Genomic DNA, 19,047 nt, shown 5'->3' on the forward strand with positions numbered 1-19,047 from the left:
CCCCCCAGCAGGAAGAGAAGAATCAAAAATCTAGGATTAGCTGGTTCAGTGACTGTGTTTCAGGAACTAGCTGAAGATAAAGTTAGATTGTAATCTTGAGAATAATCTTGGGAAACAGGGATTTTCCCCCTTGTGATTATCATTACTGTTTTAGGAACTAGCTGATTATGACCTTGGGAGTGGTCCCGAGGGGCCAAGAGTTGCCCCCTTGTGACTGTCACTGGATTTTCGGAATTTTCTATGACCCTTTTGGATTACTGGGCTGTGGTTTCTTCCCTTAAAAACTCCTTCTCCGGGTCACTCGGGGTCGAACTCTTCCCCTGCGTGGGTTATGAGTCTCGGCCCCAGTGCACTGGTTCCCGTCTCATCTCAGCATTAAAGCCTTGTGTGATTGCAGCAAGGACGGTCTCTCCTTGGGGGGGGTCGTGTTATCCCGAGACTTGAGTGAGAGTCTCCCCAGCACTGGGGGTCTTTCATTATGAATTAAATGATTACAGTAATTAAGGTGAGCATGCTAGTCCCTTTGGCAGTCTCACAAGTAAATATGATTTAGTAAGATCATATTGTCTTGTCCCCCCCCCCCCCCGTTTCCTGTATTTGGTATCAGGGACATACTCATTATCCCATCTCCCTCTCTCCTCTTTGTGTATGTACATCTATTCTATGCACTATTTTTGTGGTCTTGGTGGGGATTGAACCCAGAGCCTTCAGCATGGTAGACAAGCACTCCCCTACTGAACAATATCTTTATCCCACCATGCATTTATATGTTAAAAACAAAAAAAGTGGGGTCACATCCTACTGGTATTTATTCAGTGTAGCTGTGAGCATTTATGATAATTAAGAAAACTTGTGATGATATAACTTACTTCCAGAAAGTTAGGTTTATAAATTGCAACAGCACAAAGATTAGATTAAGATTTAAATGAAGCAGGACTTTGGAAGACTCAAGGGCAAACAGAGCGCACGCACGGTGTGGAATACTAGCTCTGGTCTGAGTAGATAAAAGAGTCCTAATTCTTTGAGAATGACCAAGATAAAATGAAGTGTAAAGTGTGCTGAAATCCTTAATGAGAAGTTCTGAGTTGGAAATGAGGAGTGCTTTTTCTGAGTGACTATTCCAGGGCCTGTCAGTCATAAAGGAATGAACTCTGAACTCACAGCAGCATGACTGTACCTGTTGATGCTGAATGAAAGGAGCCAGACAAAAAGTACATGGTGCGTGGTTCCATTTGTATAATTAGAAAATGAAAACTGACCCGCAGTGACAGCAAATCAGTGGTTACGTAGGGACGTGGGATAGGACCAAGACGTTTGGGGAGGGCATTAAAGAGACACAAGGGAGGTCAGGCGACTAGGGTAGGAGGAAGCAGACTTCCAGGCAAGCCCCATCTCAAACAAAAACTCAAACACTTAATTTTTACTGCTGCGATAAAATACTATGACCAAAAGCAAACTGTGGGAGAAAGAATTTATTTGGCTTCTGGTTCCAGAGGGTTGGGGTCGATGAGGGCCTAGAGTCAGGACAGCAGGAAACAAGAGATCACATCTTCAGTCACAAGCAAGAAGTAAGGAGAGGGAACTGGAAGAGGGATGGCTATAACCCTCAACACCTTCCCCCAGTGGCTTGCTTCTTCCAACAGGGCTCCACAGCCTAAAGTTCCATAACCTTGCTAAATGGCGTTACCAAGTGTGAAAACACACACACACACACACACATACACAGGCGACGTTTCTCATTTAACTCCCTCCCAGACAAGCAAAAACTCAGCTCAGGCCCTACAAAAGTGAATTCCAAGCAAAGTGTTTTCCCACCCATGATTCTGAAGAACAAAATTTCTCAACATACTATTGTTTATTATGGAGACGATATTTTATAGGTTTATACAGTAAATATGCACATGAGATTATATTGTTACATAAAATGAGTATGCATATAAAATCTCAATTTTACTGGCATATTTTTAATTAAAAATATTTTTATTCTTAAGAATTTCATACATGTATACAATGAAATAAGATCATAATCCACTCACCAGTTAGTTCCCTCTAACTCCCTTCACATGGCCTCTCAACATGTACCCCCAATTTCATGTCTCTGTCTCTGTATCCCTCACTAGTGTTTTGCCATAGGCACTGTGGCTGCACCACTTGAGAGGCAGAGACAGCCAGATCTCTGTGAGTTTGAGGCCACCTTGGTTTACATAAGACTGAGTTCTAGGACATCCAGTGCCATAATGAGACCTTGTCTCAAACAAACAAGCAAAAAAACATATCACACACACAAGGAAGAAGGAGGAAGGCTTTTTCTTGGCTCTTAGTCTGAGAGGGTGCTACACACCATGTTGGGGAAGGCATGCAGAGCTAATGGTGGCAGGAGAGTGCAGCTGGGGTTTCTCACAACTTGGTTCCAGAAGCATAGGGACTAGGACTAGAAGCAGGCCTGTTACTCTCAAGCCTTACCCTCCTGGACTGGCTTCCTCCTGCAAGGCCCCCTTTCCTAAAAATTCTGCAATCTATCCAAATGGCACCACCAAATGGGAACACAAGGGTGGCAGGAACTCTAAGCAGTTAAGATCACATATTGCTTCTCCAGGGGACCTGAGTTTGATGCCTGCAACTATAGCAGGTGACCTACAGTTAACTCTAACTCCAGCTCCAGGAGTTCTGATGCCTGTGACCTCCATGCGGAGGCCCCACACTTGGCATATGCTCATACAGGTACAAAAACCTGATTGAAAATAAAAGAAACCTTCAAACAATAGCCTGACTATTTCAGTAAAAGGTTCTGTGGTTGTGGTGACTCAAGCTCCTTCCACCATTTATTCAATCTTTCAGTTATCAGATTTTTATTAAATCCCAACACTTTGCTTTTAAATATCTGATCTCTGTCCTCAAAATACCCCCAAAACTGAAAGAAAAATAAAACAAACAACAAAAACAAGCCCAAAACAAGAAACAAAACTCTGCCTATTGAGCACCAGGAAGGCAGAGGTAGGCAGATCTCTGTGAGTTAAAGGCCAGCCTGGTCTACACAGTGAGTTCCAGGATAGCCAGAGCTATACAGAAAAACCCTGTCTCAAAAAACAAACAAACAAGAAAGAAACAAAAACCTGGAAACTAGGCGAGGACAACAGGCAGTAGACGACAGTTAATTTGAGCTTCGAACTGATGTAGGGCTAGCTGTGACCAGTGGGTCCTTAGGTCTGTGTTTAAGAATAACTATTTTCTTTTTTTTTAAAATATTTATTTATTATGTATACAATATTCTGTCTGTGTGTATGCCTGCAGGCCAGAAGAGGGCACCAGACCCCATTACAGATGGTTGTGAGCCACCATGTGGTTGCTGGGAATTGAACTCAGGACCTTTGGAAGAACAGGCAATGCTCTTAACCTCTGAGCCATCTCTCCAGCCCCAATAACTATTTTCTTAACATGGAATAATGGCAGAAGACTGCAGCGCACCACGCCCACCTGCTCTGGGGGGGGGGGAGACAGAGAGACAGAGAGAGATCATCCTTGAACCAAGAATGCCCCCTTTATCGTGTTTCAGGGCACCTTATATAGGGGTCCTTAACTGATAGCCATGCCCCAGCCAAACCCACCAGAAACCACTCCCCTGTCATCAGGAACTCCTGAGGGTCTCGTGCTCAGAGCAGCTGCAAACATAACAAGTTGTTTACCAGAAATTCAGGATCTGGGGGGGTGGTGTTCATAGCTCCCAACAGGAGACAGCCCTTACTTGTACTTTTGGAGAAATCACTGAGAGAAACTTCCTCAGCCAAACTCATCTTTCTTTCAAGGATTCCTTAGCCTGGTGGAATATATAGTTCTGGTCTGTTTGCTGCAGCTTGATACAAACCCAAGGACTTTCTCATCTCCCAGGCTCTCCACGGATCTGGTTGAGAACTCTCCGTTCTGCATTTCACTGTCCAAACCCACTCCCTCATCCTCTTTCCACAGATCGGCTTCAAGAGCACTGACTAACAACCTGCTCCCCACAGGACCAACCTCTATCAGGGATGATGAAGTGTTTGGTGTCACCGAGGATGTGATGGGTATAGAAACACTAAATGCAACATGTTTAGGTTTCAACTTGAAGGATGAGTTAGGATTGTTGGTAGCAAGAGAAAAACAGGGGATGGAGAAGAATTTGTAAATATGAGGACCAAAAAAAAAAAAACAAAAAACGGAATACATACATCAGTGTCAACCTCAGAGGAGGGAGCAGAGTGGGAAGCATGTCTTGGTTTCCTTGTTTCAATTTTTCATTCCTCAGCCCTCAGATGCTATAGTTCCAGCTCCTTGTAGGTGCTCTCCTTTATGCATGTTATTCATTTCCTGTGCTTCTTCTAGTTAGTTACCATGTAATTTTTATATCTCATTCAAAAAATACTTTTCTCTCAGAAGCTCAATTTATTTGCACATTTCCACAGCACTGCGAAATTTCTTATTTTTCGGTTGAAGTTGTAAAATTTCTTTTGTGACATGGTCTCACTATATAGCTAGCCCCAGGCAACTTGAAACTTACTATGTACACAAAGGTGGCTTTGAACTCAGAACTCCACCTGCCTTAAGCCCTGGAATTAAAGGTATGCACTATCGCACCTGGCCTAATTTCCTGTTTACTCATACAATCATTTTCTCTCTGCCCACTATATTTTCCACAGGACAGAAACTGTGCCTGTTTTTGATTACCACCGTTCTATATGCTGTATCTAGCATAATGCCTCAGAACAGATTTAAGAAAGTAGTTTATATAACTCAATGTGAATACGGAGACTATTAAATATTCACATACATAGGACCTCAATATTTTGTGGCAGACTAAGATATCCCTCAATTCTTGACCTAATCATATCCTTCAGGAGCAGGGATATGGGTGGCTTCCTTCTAGTCTGGGATACATGGCACCCTGTCTCAAAAAACAGATAGGGCTGGGAGGTGGCTCAGCGGGTAAAGCATTTGTCACATAAGCAGGAGGGCCTGAGTGAAGATCCCCAGAACCCATGGAAAGCTAGACACATAGCATGTATCTGTAAGCCCAGAGCTTCTAAGATGAGATGGGGGGCTGAGACAGGAAAACCTGGAAGTCTGTAGGGTAAGCAATACATACAAGAGACTTTGTCTCAAGGATCAGGTTGAAGACTGTTGGAGGGGGCTGCTTGTTCGTCCTGGCCGCCCAGAACCAAAATAATCACACAGAAACCATATTATTTACATTACTGCTTGGCCCATTAGCTCCAACTTCTTATTGACTAACTCTTACATATTAATTTAACCCATTTTTATTAATAATGGCCTACCAGCAAAGTTTCATTGTATCTGTCTCCGGCGGCAGCTCCATGGCTTCCCCTGACTCTGCCTCCTTTCTCCCAGCATTCAATTTAGTTTTCCCTGCCTAGCTCTGTTCCCCTATAGCTCTGCTATAGGCCCAAAGCAGTTCCTTTATTTATCAACTGTAATAACAGCATACAGAAGGAAATTCCATATCAGAAGCCCAGCACTCAGCATTATCCTCTGAGCCCCACATGTTTCCTGTATCACACACACAAACAATTACAAGCACACATACATGCACATGAACATACACAGGCACACACCCGTGTTCAGGTGCACATACACATGCACACACAAGTAAAGACAAAAAACAGACAAGCAAATGACTTTTGATCCAGTGAAGTCCCTTGCTAGCGAAGTATTCAAAGAAAATAATGACAGTACATAAAAGTAAAGCACACTCATTTTATTGTAGTTTATAATGTAATAAGTACATTGAGAGAAGTACCAAGGAGTGATTGTTTGAATACATTGTGGTATAGACAAACAGAGGAATATTATGCACTCCTTGAAGAATACAACACATAAGTGTTCATATTAGTTACTTGGTAGTATGGAAAGCCATGTTGGTAAGCAAAGGGGGAAAATCAGGTCAAATTACATATTAGCATGATTAAGGTTAGATAATTAACATTTAAGATGTGTGTATTGTATATAGGGATAGGAAGCTGGAAAGATATTCCTAAAAGTCTTTACAATTGTTACATTTATGTAGAAGGGTTTTTGTTTTGTTTTGTTTTGTCCCTGAGACAAGGTGTCTCTGTGTGAGGGCTCTGGCTGTCCTGTAACCTGCTCTGTAGATCAGGCTGGCCTCAAATTCACAGAGCCTCAAATTCACTTTTCTCTGCCTCCTGAGCATTGGGATTAAAGGTGTGTGCCACCACTGCCTAGGAACTAGGAATTTTTAAATGTATTTTACTATTCATTCATTCATTCATTTATTTATTTATTTATTTATTGATTGATTGATTGATTGATTGATTGAGACAGGGTTTCACTGTATGGCTTGGCTGGTCTCAGACTCTGGGTCTTCCTTATTTATTTATTTATTTATTTATTTATTTATTTATTTATTTGAGACAGGGTCTCACTGTATAGCTTGACTGGTCTCAGACTCTGGGTCTTCCTCATTTATTTATTTATTTGAGACAGGGTCTCACTGTATAGCTTGACTGGTCTCAGACTCTGGGTCTTCCTCATTTATTTATTTATTTACTTGAGAGAGGGTCTCACTGTATAGCTTGACTGGTCTCAGACTCTGGGTCTTCCTCATTAGCTTTCCAAGTAGCTAAGTTTACTGACCTATGCTACTGTTCCTATCTCCTAAGATTATTTATTGTTTTTTTTTAAACACACACATTTTAGTATAATTCAAATTTACAATGCCTTTCTGGATAAGCTGTGTTATTTAGGCAAGACTATTTGTTGGATAAGATCACCATTGGGTAGTAAAATAGGTGAGCCCAGGCCCCTATTCTAGTAGCTCCTAGGGTTCCAGCAAAATTTTAAGATGTTTTCTAGTGCTGTGGAACTTAACTAATAAAAGGAAAAAGTGTTTTGCAGAGGTGATAAATAACTATCTTTGGAAGGGAGGAAAAAAATAACGTCTCAAACCTCATGGGAGACCTGAACTTTGTAAAACAGAGGCAATATTCTGGGGACTTAGTGGGAAGGGAAGAAGCAGCTGTCCCACTGAGTAAAACTGAAGTGTTTATGTAAATTAGTGGCCTCAGTTACTCAGAAGCTGACAAAGGAACTGAGCATATGATCTGGGAACTAAACTTGGGTTCACTACAGCTGCCAGGTTCTAGTGCTGATATAGACCAGGCTGGCCTCGATCCTAGAGCTACTGCCTCTGCCACCGAGTGCTGGGGTTAAAGGTGTGCGCCACCACTGTCCAGCCTAGACCTGCCTCTGCCCCCCGAGTGCTGAGGTCAAAGGCGTGTATCACCACTGTCCAGCCTAGACCCGAGTTTTAGTAGGTAACCTGTTCTGTCTTGGAGTTTAATTGCAGTCAAAGCAAGCTCTTCCTGCTTGGTGTTGAAGTCTGAGTGGCTGGTGGAGGAGAAAGCTGTACCTAAAGAACTGACTGACTGTTCTTACTCCAGTTCCAGAAAAAGTTGTACCTCATTCAGGGTGACTTGAGCAACATTGATTTATTTTCTCACATTTCTGGGGTTGGGATGTCTAAGGTCAAGGTGCTGCTAGGGGGCGTTTTCCCTGACACCTCTCTCTTTCTCTGCATCATTGGTCTCCTTGGTAGGCTCGTACATTATCTTTTTGTTTGTTTGTTTGTTTGTTTTTGTTGGTTGGTTGTTTTTGAGTTTTCAAGGCAAAATTTCTCTGTATAACAGCTCTGGCTGTCCTGGTACTCGCTTTGTAGACCAGGCTGGCCTCGGACTCACTGAGATCCACCTGCCTCTCCCTCCGGAGTTGTGGGATTAAAGGCCTGCGCCACTACCGCCCAGCTTGTTTGTTTATTTTGTTCTCACGTGTCCTTGTGTGCACACACTTGGCAATTCTGGTATCTTTTTCTGTTCTTTTTGTTTGTTTTGTTTTTGAGATTTTAGGGTTCCTCTGTGTAGTTCCAGCTCTCCTGGAACTTACTCTGTAGATCAGGCTGGCCTCGAATTTAGATCCACCTACCTCTGCTTCCAAGTGCTGGGATTAAGGGCATGGACACCAATCCTGCCAAGTTAGGCCCTACTTTCTTTGATGTCTTTCCATCTTAATTTCTTCCTTAAAGGCTCTATCCAAATACAGTCACCCCTGCTTAAGGGCTTTAGCATGTGAGTTCAGTGCCGGGGTGGGGGACACATAATGCAATATGAAGTTCTATAATCTTTGATGATGAGGATGTTGTATGTTGGTGTGCCCACTACCTGGCCTGACATCTGTGGTGCTTCCACCCCTTACTGAAGTATCTGTTACCAGAGATATCTATGGATGTAAGGAATTAGCGAATATGACTATTAGAAGTTGAAAGGAAGCTGTGTCTATGGTCTGAAACGTGGGGTGCCCCATGCCTAGCTTTAATAGTGGAAGGAATGAAGTGTGACAGTGAGTGACCACGAATGTAATATGGCAGAAGCCATGGCGGATAGCTAACATTCTGTGACTGACCAATATACTTACTGTTCCGTTAGTGAAAAATGGTGAAGTTGAGCCATACTAGCCAAACTTAGATCACTACCAGTTTTCATTTTGAAACATAATGACTTTCGGGACTTTTATAATCTGTGAAACTGAAACTCCTCATAGCTTCTTCTTCCAGGTGTTTCCTGAGAGTTGTCTGGAGACGTTTTAATGTCTTTCTTTCTCAGAAATGTCCAGGGTTGTTATTTTCTTATCATTCCCACCCAACCTTTGTAGTAGGAGGTTCATTCCTGACTACTCAGTCCCAAAATAATCACACAGAAATCTGTATCAATTGCAATACTGTTTGGCCAACAGCTCGAGCTTATTTCTGGCTTACTCTTATATCTTAAACTAACCCATCTCCATTAATCTGTGTATTGCCACGTGGCTGTGGCTTACCTGGAAAAGTCCTGTCAGGCATTGTTGGGAGCAGTGAGACCCCAGATCGCGAGCTTCGGGCAAGGGGGCTTGAGGTTAAAATACACACACACACACAGACAGAGAGACAGCGACACGGGTCATCCTTGAATTCCCCAAGAATGCCCCCTTTATTGTGTTCAGGGGCAGATTATATAGAGATAGCCACGCCCCAGCCAAACCCACCAGAAACCACTCTCCTGCCATCAGGAACTCCTGAAGGTCTTGTGCTCAGAGCAGCTGTAGGCACTCAGATGAGGGGATTACAAGAAATTCAGGATCTTGGGTCTCGCAGCTCCCAACAAGGCATCTGTCTCCTGCAGGGTTACATGGCTTCTCACTGACTCCACTTTCTTTCTCCCAGCATTCAGTTTAGTTTTCCCCCACCTAGCTTTACTCTGCTAAGCCACTGGCTGAAACAGATTCTTTATTCATTAACCAATAAAAGCAACACATATACAGAAGGACTTCCCGCACCAAACTTTGGTAGCCCAAAAGCAATTTTGAGAATTAGATACATATGTCTCTTCTACTGATAGCATTTCTTTTATTTGTGGTCACCAATGTAGAAAGAGAAATGTGGTCACATCAGACATTATCCTGCTAGGCACTAAGGCTCTTCGCTTAAAAATGACTTCTCTTGGGCTAGGGTTGTACTCATTTGGTAGAGTGCTTGCCCAGCGTACATGAGGCTCTGGGTTTATTCCATAGCACTGGTATAAATTGGGTGTGGTGTTACCTGCTTGGAATCCCAGCACTTAGGAGGCAGACGCAAGAGAATCAGAAGTTCAAGATCATCATTGGCTGGGTAAGGAGTTTGAAGCCAGCCTGGGCTAGATAGTTTGTCTTAAAAACAAAAATTTCTCTTTTCATGACCACTTCTTGGCCATTATAATTCGGTGAGAAAAGACTCAATTTTCTTTTCCAGTTCCCTCGCAGAATTATTTATGAATGGAAATTTGTGGAATCAAGTGGCAAAGTACTTTCTAAAAGAGCTCACAGTCACCACAACCCCAGTTTGTATCAAACACTTTTAAAATATGTTCCTTCTTCGTCTGGACAAACTATTCTTAGCCTACTTTAAGACGGAAGCTTAACAGGCTGTTAAATATAGACTCAGAGTAATTGGACTACATTAGCTATTAGGATTTAGCATTAAGAAATCATTTGTTTTTGCTGTAACTGGAATGTTTTCTAGCTTTTGAGGTAACTGACGCACACGGCCAGGAAAGATATTCAGTGTTCGGCACATTCCTTTAACACACTGTTTTATTTTTTCCTTGCTGTGGGCAGCATTTTTCGCAACCCGGAATTTGGTTATTTATTGCATTTGGGCTTTTATAGCGAATAACTACAATGACTATTTTGAAATACTGTAGACTTTGGTCATCAAATTTTGCAAAGCTACCCTTTCTCTTTGTAAAGAAACTTATATAGTTTTTTGAATGTCTTATTGCTACTTGCCTTAAATACTCTAGCAGTTAGTAAAAATGAAACATTAAGCCGGGCGGTGGTGGTGCATGCCTTTAATCGGGAGGCAGAGGCAGAGGGATCTCTGTGAGTTCCAGGCCAGCCTGGTCTACAAGAGCTAGTTCCAGGACAGGAACCAAAAACTACGGAGAAACCCTGTCTCAAAAAATTCAAAAAAAAAAAAAAGAAAGAAACACTAATTAGTGGCACAACATAAATGAACACAATATAATCGAAATGTAATACAATTGAAATAGAAATTATAGGTTATTTTAATAAGGATAAAGATTCAGGTGCCTTAACAAAGACTAGAAATTTAGTCAAGATAAGATTTCTATTTCTATCAATAGTCTGGTTTATTTCTTACACAATGTTAATGTGTTGGCTTCTTACAACCTGAAGTTTAAGTACCCTAAAATGTTAGTTTAATTTGCTTGCTCCTAGATTGGTTGCTGCCAGTCCTAGGATGCTTACAGCAAGGTGGGAGACTATTGAATGGTATAGGGAGACACGTTCTTTTTAGAACATACATATCATGAGTGTTACTTGTCCATGGGCCAGACCTTAGTGACATGGTCACTCTACAAGGACTATTAGGAAATCACCACAGCTGGAACTCAGATTCTGTTTCCTAGGAGAACACGAGCTGTAGGGATGTAGACTGGCAAATGTTAGCACTCATCATTTGATATGTGCCCGCTGAACTAAGTTCACTGCCTTCCAACCGTGAAAAAAAGACAACAAAAGCAAACGTATGAACCACCGGTATAAAACTGAAAAGACATTGTCCAAAAACAAGTCCAAGAACGGGTTGCAGGTACAGGCCCTGGATTCAATCCACAGTCTGTGCAAACCAACCCAAGTATGAAGATGAAGAGCAATGAAATGTTATTTATCTTATGGGTTTGCCAGCAGTGGACGCTATCATGTTTGCAAGTCTGTTACTCAGTTTTCAGAGATGTGGTCTTTGGGTTTACTAATATGTCACAGGTTTTATAAGAAAACCATGAGCCATTTACCCAAACAGAAATTTCTGCCTGATCCTTTATTCTTAATTTTTCTTTATGATAGACTCGGATTACAGAGCAAGCTAGATGCCTCTGACTAGTTTTCGGCTAACCATGCAGTATAATGGGTTTTTCTGCTTTCTAAAAAGATCTTGTCTGTTGATCTGTAGAAAGTACAGATTCATGGGGGATTGGTTCTGAGATGTCATTGTTTACAAAAATTCAAAGATGCTTAATTAAGGCTTTTATATAAAATGTAATACATATAACCTCTGCATATCCTCCTATATACTCTAACTATTCTATTGATTATAATAGTTAATAAGATATAAATATATAAATATGATTATAAAATAAGGTATGTAAATATGTTCTAGTGTACTGTTAAGGATCAATGAGGAGAAAGTCTGTTTCTGTCAGCAATCAAGTTCATAGCTGTGGAGCCTGTGGTGTGGACAGACAGCTGCAATTTGGTTTGATGCCAGGCATGGGCAATGCCCGGGTGTTCCTGGGGAAAGCATGCTTCCCAGTCTCCTGTTGTGGCACTGTTAGTCCTGCCTGAGAGGGGGAAGAAGAGGACAGCCTGTGAACAAGGGCACTGCCAGGAGTAGAAGACAGCCGTGCCTCAGGCAAGGTCCTAGTGCCCCAGAAGACAGGGATGAGCAGTACCAGGGGTCCCAGATCCGCAGGGGAAGGTCATGTGGTGTTGGGCTGTGGGAGCGCAGGAACCACAGCAGGTAGGGAGAGAGTGGGGACTAGGGGAGGCCATCTCTTGCAATATTAGACAGTCATGTGACTTCCGATGAACAGACAGGGCCAAATAGTTGTCTGTTCCAGCTTCTTTCAGGGTTCTCTTAAACCAAACTCAATCTTGTTATAGTTTATTTAATAGTCTATGAGTCTGGGGGTATCTCTGATAACTACAGGATGCCATAGCTTCCTTAGGGCTTAAGTGTCATGAGTTTTCTACCATTTAAAATATTCCTTTAGGTTAAGCAGTAGAGATGAAACAACAGCAACAGCAATGAACTTGCATTTTCTATGAAAGTCTACTTCCTGTATTTTCTAAGTGAGCTGCGGAGTAGATTTGTAACTCTAGCCTTCTTTATCTCATAACCATAACTGACCTGGCTGGTGAACTGGTTGGTGAGCTGCAAACAGGGGAGAGTTGATTATCAGCACCCACATTCCAACGAAACGGCCAGGGCCCATCCTGAGCACGTGGAGCTAAGGTCAGGCTCTTGGTGTTGCATTGCTCAAAAGAAGGGTGTGGCAGCTGGACACCAGAAAAGGTGTCGTGTATATGTTTTATCTAAGGCTTTCCCATTCGGATTCCTTTTAACCATAGACTGCCTGGATTGGAAGCAATATTCATCGCTATGATTGCCAAAGTCACTATGGTCTAGCACTGAAAATTATTTTTTTCTTTTAACATCTCATAAATTATTTTTGTTTTCTGTTTTTTGAACAGGGTCTCTAGTAGGTTAGGTCAGCCTTAACCTCCTGATCCTCCAATCTGTCACCGTCGATTCTGTAAGCATTTCCTCTGTGTCACAGGTTTTGTTTTCAACCATGACAGTCCTGTTTGTTGCTGTTCCTGAATTAGTTGGTAGGCCTGTATTGAGTCTCTTGAGGGCTCTGCTAGCTTCCTTAGCTCTGACATCCCCCATTCATTTCAGCCTGTTGTTTAGTACTTCATCTAGGCAGTGGCATCCCAGAGCACTGATGCATTAGGTGACTTTGTATTGTAAAGCACTTTCAAGAAATTATTTATTCCTGGAGTGAGGTATGCTTTCAATATTTTAAACATAATTTTTCCTCTTTTAAAAAAATATTTAGTTTTATTTTTTTTTTTCAAGACAGGGTTTCTCTGTGTAGCTCTGATTGTCCTGGAACTCACTCTGTTTGAGGCTAGCCTCAGACTCAGAGTTCTGCCTGCCTCTGCTTCCCAAGCCCTGGGATTAAAGGCGTGCACTACCAATGCTCAGCGTCTTGCTCCTTCTTAAAACATTTTTTAAAACCATGTTCATGAAAAGCTCACTTTTGTTCATTCTCTTATTACAAGATTTATAGCTCAATGCATACTTCTTCGTGATATAGCCATGCAGTGTTGTAACTCAAACTGAAAAAAACATCTGGTGTGGTGCTGTATGCTCATCATACCTGGGAAGTGGAGGCAGGAGGAGTCCTTTACTTCCCATCAAACATGGATACACAAGGAACACAGTACTCAAAATGTTTTAAATAGGAACACATACAAAGAACCTGAAAACCCCTTTCCAAAAAGCTAAAAACACAGAAAATAACCTTCGTGTCAAAATCCAGTCAAAGGAACAAATGAAAACCAAAACTTTAGACCAACTATGAGCTATAGATCTGTTGTGAAACAGAGCAGAGACCACCCCCATGGTACTTATAGAACACAGTGTGATGCCTTAGAACCTGGTTAACACATGTGCATGTGTGTGCATGCACACACACACATACGCACACACAAAGCAATGGAGAGAGGAAAGGGAAAAGTTGTAGGTGGGAAAACCAGGAATGTTGCTCCCTTACCTCACCCAGCAGAGAGCCAGTCCATGCTATCTAAACTTAAACCACATAGTTGGGGGAGAGGAAAGTTTTCTCCAACATTTGAGGATTTGTGTACACACTTGACTTTGTCTGAGAGGCAGAGGCTCCAGCTTGCAGGTGAGGCTGCAGCTGCTTCTTACGGTGTAAACTGTTTTAGAATCTAAATATCTTTGGGTGGGTTTGCAGTTGGCAGTTAACTTTGTTTTCTACTTAATTTATAAATTACATTGTGTGTGTGTGTGTGTGTGTAGGTCAGAGGACAGTTTGCATGAATCAGGTCAATCTTTCCAGCATGTGCGTCCTTAAGTTGGACTAAGGTCATCAGAGTTGGCGGCAGTCTGTTTTCTACTGTTTAAAGTCCTATAGAGGGTGGCCTGGACTCCCTTTCTAACTGTACAGGAAGAGTCATTGAGCTGAAGTGCAGTGGATCCTATCATAACATAAAGCACTCCATTCTGTCATCCCTTCCATTTGTTTCGTAAAATGGATTTTTCTCCGACGTAACAAATGATATGTTCCCATACTTTATAATAAAACAAACCTACCTTTTTTGTTTTTAAATCTGGACTGTGCTCCAGCCTTAAACTCTTGCAGGAACGGGAGTGGATGGAGCTACTTTCCCGGAGGAATTCTGTGGGCATGGACTAGGTCCCAGGGGAGCCTTGCCTTTTGCAGTCTTGCTCTATTTAAAGCCTACGTTAGGGTTTAGCTGTGTCACCTCTTAGCTATTTCTTTGGCTCTAATCTAACTCTCAGACCTTTAAATAGAGAGCAGAGTGGGGCTGAAGTGAAGCCAGAAGAAGCAGGTGATTGGTGAAGTCTCCTTTGGATGATGCTGTCCCCGACTGAAGAGGTTGAGCAATTGCACAGCCAGCCATAATATGGATCTTAACCTAAGGTGTGTGCAAGGTTCTAGGAGGAGACTTGATAGGCACCACAGCAGGAGACCTGAGACTAGGCACTGTATAAAGAACTGCAGAATTCATGCGTGCACGTGTGTGCACGTGTGTTTGGTTGTCCGGCATCTTTTGTAATCACTCTCCACTTCGTTTTTTGAGCCGGGGTCTCTCTCTCACAGAATCTGATTTGGTAAGACTATCTGGCTAGCGAGCTCCAGGCATCTTCCTTTTAACGTAACTGTCTCTATCAAGGAAACCCTGCACACTCGGGTTTTGATGCATGTGTTTTCATGTTTAGAAGGGGTTTTATAGGAAAATGTAAAGACCAGACTGTGTGATCGGGGCTATGGGAGTGGAGATACAGGGCAGGAACTGTGTGGAAGGAAGAGTCACAGCTTGATTCCTGATTGGATGTAGAAGCAGATGAGGCGGGTCCTTTATTAACCATAGGCAGGTCAGGGGCGGAGTCAATGTGTACTTATTATCTTATTGGCAATGCCATTACAGTCAGAAGGTGACGTCTAAGGTGCCCGTGTACACGTGCCGAGACGTACACATGTAGGTCAGAGGACAAGCTGTAGGCATTGGTTCAGTACCATGTGTGCTACAGGGACCAAACTCAGGAGATTAGGCTTGGTGGCACACGTCTTTACCTGCTGACCCACCAGCCCCTACATAGACTTTTAAAATACATGATATTTTTGTTTTGGAAAATAAGATTGACTTTGTGTAAAGCTAACCATGATATGTGTCAATTAATTTCAAAACCCAACACCAAGGAATGCAAATTTCTTGTTATTAAACTTTTTCAGATGTATCCAGGCAATAATGTATTTAAAATTATTAGTAGTATACATTTGAAATGCCCTGTAACCGGACCTCCCAAAAGAGTCAGAGTTGTTTGTGCTGGTGAACCAGGATGCTTCCTTTTTTAAAGAAGCCACACAGTTTTTACCGCTAAAGCTGAGTCAGGAAACCTCTTAAAGGAGCCACGTCTCTGCTTTCTGCCAGCAAACAGAGCAAGAAGCTGCATTAAACTCTGTTTGTGTGTGTGTCTAGAATTCCTTTCCAAGCCCTCTCAGGTTTTATGTGGATTTAGCTAGCACATGTTGGCTCGCCAATTTGTTGACAGGAGGCTGCTTGTTTGTTCCCAGCCACTTAGACCCGAAATAACCACTCAGAAACTATGTTATTTGTACTACTGTTTGGCCAATAGCTTACGTGTATTTCTGGCTTACTCTTATATCTTAAACTAACTCATCTCCATTAATCTGTGCATCACCACAAGATCATGGCCTACTGGCAAAGTTTCGGCAGGCTCCAGAGCAGACGTCTGTCTGGCCACATGGCTTCTCACTGACTCGTCCTGCTCTCCCCTTCTCTGTCTGCTTGGAACTCCCGCCTTACCCCATTCTACTAAGCCAATGGCCGAAGAAACAGCTTTTTTCATTAACCAATAAATGCAACACATAGACAGAAGGATTTCCCACACCAAAAGATGTAGAATTCTCAGCTCTTTCTCCATTTCTGTGTCTGCTGGCCCACTGCCATGTCCCACCATGATGATAATGGACTGAACCTCTGAACTGTAAGCAACCCATTAAATGCTTCTTTGTAAGAGTTGCTGTGGTCATGGTGTCTCCTCACAGCAGTAGAAATCCTAGGTAAGACATCCTAGGAAGAGGGACTCAGTTGAGAACATACCTCCATCGGATCGGCTGGTAGTGGGTGGGCTCGGCCTATGGTGGTCCTGGGTTGTTTGAGAGAGCACACTGAGCAGTTCAGGGGGAGCCAGACGGTAAATAGCATTCTTCCACAGCCTCTAGTTTGGTCCCTGGCTCCGATTTCTGCCTTAACTTCCCTTCATGATATATCATGACTGGGATATGTAAGCCAAATAAACCCTTTCCTCTCCAAGTTGCTTTTGGTCATGGTGTTTAATCACAGAAGTAGAAACCTAATCAGGTCAACAGTTGTATGTCAGCTGCTGTAATATGTCAAAATTCTCTTGAATGCTTCAAACACCTTAAAGTGTAAACAACTGAACATTCTCTTGGTATTTATAGGAGTTATTGCTAAATATAAAAGAATTCATATTTTTGCTCGGCTACTTCACCATTAATATTTTTCTGAAGTCTAAATAACGTTGTATCAACTATCTAAGAGGCAGTTTTACCATCTTAGTTGGACTGGGCCTGTTGGTTCTCAATCTCCACCCATTGGATTATGAACCACACTAATGGTTCTCAAGCTTTATGATGTTATGACCCTGTTATCCTCTCCAATATTATTTATTTATTTTTTTAATATTTATTTATTTATTTATTATGTATACAATATTTTGTGCCTGCTAGCCAGAAGAGGGCACCAGACCCCATTGCAGATGGTTGTGAGCCACCATGTGGTTGCTGGGAATTGAACTCAGAATCTTTAGTAGAGCAGGCAATGCTCTTAACCTCTGAGCCATCTCTCCAGCCCCCCCTCTCTAATATTATTGAGAGGCATCAGGAACTGTTGTTTAGGAAGGGCATAATGACTGTTATCTGCGACAATAGAAATGAAATTAAAGCTATGTTGTCTGGTGACACACACCTGTCATTCTAGTACTTGAGAGATTTAGAAACAAGTGGGCCAGGAACCTAAGGCAAGCCTGGGCTGCAGGAGGCCCTTTCTTAAATAAAATAAAATAAAACCCCCAAAACAAAACAATGATGTGTCGGCTAGATTTATGTCAACTTGACACAAATTACAGACATCTGAGAGGAGGAAACCTCGATTGAGAAAATCCCTCCATAGGACTGGGCTGTGGTAAGCCTGTAGGGCATTTTCTTAATTAGTGATTAGTAGGGAAGGACCCAGCCCATTGTGGGTGGTGCCATCTCTGGGTTGGTGGTCCTGTGTCTATAAGAAAGCAGGCTGGCCTTGACTTCCCAGAGCGCTAGGGTTAAAGGCATGTGCCACCACACTTATTAGGAAATATTAGCTAATATTTCTTAAGCACTATTATATGCTAATCAATATGATAAGTACTTTATATACAACAAACATTTAATAGCCATGAACTGTGAGGCAGCTACTATTATTATTTCCAGTTTGTGGATAAAGAAATGGAAGCTTATGCTAAATAAATTTTCCAGAGTGGCACAAAGTTAAAGTTGGATTAGAAGACAGCTATGTTCAACTTCAAGGTCATCTTGGTGAATGCAGTTGTGTGTAGTGTGTGTGTGTGTGTGTGTGTGTGCGCGCGCGCAGGTACATGTGGAGGCCAGAGGTTGTTGTCAGGTTTCCTATTTCACCATTGACTAATTTTAGGCAGCACCATAAATGTTTGTGTCTTTCTTTCTCCACTGATAAGACGGAAAGATGCCATGAGAATTTAGGTAACTCACACAAGAGTGTAAAGACCAGGGCTTGCTATGGTGAGAAAGGAATCCGTTGTGGCAAATGTGCTGGTTTGAATGAGATTGGCCCCCATAGGCTCATACATTTGCAAGATTAGTCCCCAGTTGGCGAACTGTTTGAGAAGGATTGGAAGTGTTGGAGGTACGCTTCCTCCAACAGGTAAGTTTTGAGGTTTTAAAAGCTCACACCAGGCCCAGTCTCTCTGTCTCTGACTGTGCATCAGGGTGTAAAACTCTCAGCTCCTGCTCCAGTGTCTGCCTTCAGGCTGCTGTCCTGTCTGCTGTGATCATCATGAACCGATAATCCTCCAAAATGTGTAAGAAAGCCCCAATTTAATGCTTTCTTCTTTATAAGCATTATCTTGGTCATGGTTTCTTGTCACGGCAATTAAACAGTGACTAAGACGTGTAGTGACTTGGCACCATGAAGCTCATGTCCTGCTCACAGGAGGGCCGATGAAGTCAACATATGGTCTCCGTGATTGTCAGAGAAGGAAAGAGATGGAAAGAAGTACTCTTTGGGAAGACGACTCAGGGGCTCATGCAGCAAATACTCATACACAAAGCAATAAATTAAAAAATCTTTTTTTTAAAAAAAATAGCTTCCTCCTAGAGGAGAGCCATTTCTCTCTCCAGCCTATTGGCCAAACCTAATCATGTGACTAATTGCAAAGCACGTTGGGGAATCTGAGGAACTACATGGCTCTCCTAACAACCCTGAAGTTTGAAGTTTCTTCTCAGGTGAGCATTCAAATTTAGGCTGCACTTTTTACACCAGCTCACCGGCCCCAAGGTTTTC

The sequence above is a fragment of the Microtus pennsylvanicus genome, chromosome 2 (genome assembly GCF_037038515.1).
Source record: "Microtus pennsylvanicus isolate mMicPen1 chromosome 2, mMicPen1.hap1, whole genome shotgun sequence".
Taxonomy (NCBI): domain Eukaryota; kingdom Metazoa; phylum Chordata; class Mammalia; order Rodentia; family Cricetidae; genus Microtus; species Microtus pennsylvanicus.